The 2,950-nt window shown below is 39.5% G+C and overlaps 1 long non-coding RNA gene across 1 annotated transcript; it reads left to right on the top strand.

Moving 5' to 3' along the window:
- Positions 1-277: 277 nt before the first annotated feature.
- On the top strand, positions 278-1,942 carry LOC122299674. Its single transcript, XR_006239717.1, has 2 exons — positions 278-453; positions 540-1,942. It is a non-coding gene; the product is annotated as an uncharacterized LOC122299674 (long non-coding RNA).
- Positions 1,943-2,950: the final 1,008 nt, after the last annotated feature.

Below are 2,950 nucleotides of genomic sequence, written 5' to 3' on the forward strand. Positions count from 1 at the left end.
CTCCTAAACTTATTTTTTATTTAATTTTGGTGAGACGATACTCTTGAAAATAAATAATATATAGGAATTATACAAAATTTTGAGATTATAGAAAAAAAATTTCTAAGTATATAAAATTTTATAGAATATACGTAGGTTATAAATTTTTTTAGGAGCCATTTTCAATAGTTTTCAAAAAATGGGGGGGGGGGGGGGGGGATGCATGTGGTTCCGCCACTGTACATGGACTTTGCAAAGTAGACTTTAAAGTGATAATAAGATTACGATCTATCCCTACTCATGCGCATATTGCTAATTGGCATAGAGAGAAGGCCTTGGAACATGCAATTTCTCCTTACCACTAATTGGCATATTGCTGATCTTGACAAAATCAGAAGATCAATATACAGTTACGTAGCTTTCTTGGAGCCGAATCATTCCTTAAGTTCATCAAGAAGAGCAATTTACCAACTTGTAAGGAAAAATTGCATGTTAAAAGGCCTTCTCTCTTTGCTTTGTGATTTGGGAAATTTGACAAACACCTGTGATGTTGTTGTCAGGTATTTGAAGGATCTTTGGATCAGAACCAAAACAAACTTATAGTTGGATTTATTCCTCTGCTGCTGTCATAGATGTATCTTCGTCACTAATTTCAACATAAGGGATGTCAGCTATCCTGCACCGCTCTTCTCCCTGATCTTTCTTGCAGCGTTCTTCCAGCAGAAGACATTGAATGGTTTCAAGTTTCTGGACCGAGGGAGGTAGGCCATTCTTTGGGAAGGACTTCAACCTTTGGCAATTAGAGATATGAAGCTCTAGGAGTGACGGAGGCAGTCCATCCTCCGAAAAACATGTGAGCTTCTCGAAGTTATAGACCTACAGTGTTTCAAGACGGTCGAGTTTTCTTAAGCCCTTGGAAGACGGGCTTCCTAGATTCGAGAGGTCTGAGATGCAGAGGCTTGTTCGAGAGGTGGGCAACGCCATCTCTGGAAAATACACCAGATTATGACATCCACCAATATGAAGTTGCTTAAGAAAAGCGAGGTTGTTCTGCGCCCAAATGAACAAGGCATCAGGGATTTCAAGATGAGAGATGCCAAGTGTAGTTATGTTTACGGGAAAACCTTCTACTGGAAATGGTTGAATGCTCGGACAATTCCTTACTGCCTAACTTTGAAGAGAGGTGACGTTTTGTATACAGCGAGGCAGTGGCTTTATTTTCTCACAATGGAGTATTCAAAGTTGTCTCAGGTTGGTAGGGAGCAAGTCACATTCATTCAATAATTTGAGATTTTCACATTTAGAGATGGTGATATTTTCAAGAGACGAGTTATCAAGAAAATTCTTAGCTACTGACTCCAGCTTTGGACAATTGACAATACTGAGTTCCCGAAGTGTCGCAGGTAATTCTCCGTTTGATATTAAAGATTCTAGGGATGGACAAACCTTAATGTCCAACTCCTCAAAGAAGAGATGGGATGGTACTGCAGTTGTTCATGGTATCATCATCATCATCCTCCGCCAATTTTGGCATATTCTTGCACCCTTTTATTTCAAGCCTCTTTAAAGTTGGAGGCAGCTCATGGCCTCTTGCAAAATGCTTTAGCGAATCACATTCATAAATACGAATAAATGCAAGCCAAGGGCTGTTGTATATCATTGCCTTTGGTAAGGATTCCAAGGCTTTGCATTTCTGGATCCAGATTGTTTTGAGTGTGGATGGCATACCCAGTTGGAGCCCCTCTTCTACCTAATCTTCTGCCACCAAATATATATATGAGTTTCTCACAATTCCGTATGTCCAAATATTCTAACTTTGTTAGCCCCTCCACATCAAATCCTTCTATTCTACATTAAGTGAGTTCTGAGATTGTTTGAACAGAATCAAATCTTATTGACTTGAATGTAACCTTACTTCTGCACACCACCCCTTCGAATATTCTATCAATTACTATTTTGCCTTGATCTGGAAAGCTTGAAACTGAAATGTCCAATAGCCCACAATCATTTATCTCAACTTTGTTTAGTAAAAGGAAAGCTTTTCGATAACTTTCCCAATAGCTTGGGACACCGAACAAGGGAAAGTTCACGTAGGTTTGGGAATTCTTGGCAAGGAGTCCAGCACTCCCACTTCTTCATTTTCTTAAAACTCAGTCTCCAAGGATTTAAAGCATTGCGACGAAACTTCTCCACAAAACTCGTGACCAACATTCTTCACGCTAGACATGCCCTCGATCAAAAGAAATTTGAGTAATGGAAGTTGCCCGAATGGGGGCAGTGCCGTGCACATGTAACAATTTTCTAATGCCAAGGAAACCATACGAGGAAATGAAGGAGATGTTAAACCAAATCGAAAATTTTAATAACATCATATTGGCCACCCAAGTAAGATTGAGTGGCGTGTCGTCAGAGAAATATTCCCTTGCTGATTGTCCTTAACTCTATCTTCCATTTCAAAGCATATATCACCGGCAGCCGATTGAGCTAAATCATTGATGAGATCGTGCATAAAAAATCGTGATTTATTAATACGTGACCGTTGGAAAAATGACCTTGACAACAAATTCTGAAATACTTGGTACCCAAATCTTCCATTTCCTCATCTTCTTGTGATAATTGAATCAAATCTTCCGCCATCCATAATAGTACCACCTCCTTCTCCTCAAATTCATAGTCCTTTGGTAGTGTTGAACAATACGCAAATCATCTCTTTAAATGTGAATGGAGATTGTGATAGCTTAACATAAGAGCAGGAGCAATTCCACTTCTCTCCTTGGGTATATCCCATATCTTACACTTCGAAACTTTTTTCCACGTGTTGTGGTCTTGTGTATTGCGTAAGAGGCCTCCAACAGATTTTACAGCCAAAGGCAAGCCTTTACACCTTGTAACAATTTCCTTTCCAAAATCTTGGTTTGGATGTGCGCGCACTGAAGTCTTTTGCATCCAATGCATCTTGGCAAAATATGGA

This window comes from Carya illinoinensis, chromosome 16 (assembly GCF_018687715.1).
Source record: "Carya illinoinensis cultivar Pawnee chromosome 16, C.illinoinensisPawnee_v1, whole genome shotgun sequence".
NCBI lineage: Eukaryota > Viridiplantae > Streptophyta > Magnoliopsida > Fagales > Juglandaceae > Carya > Carya illinoinensis.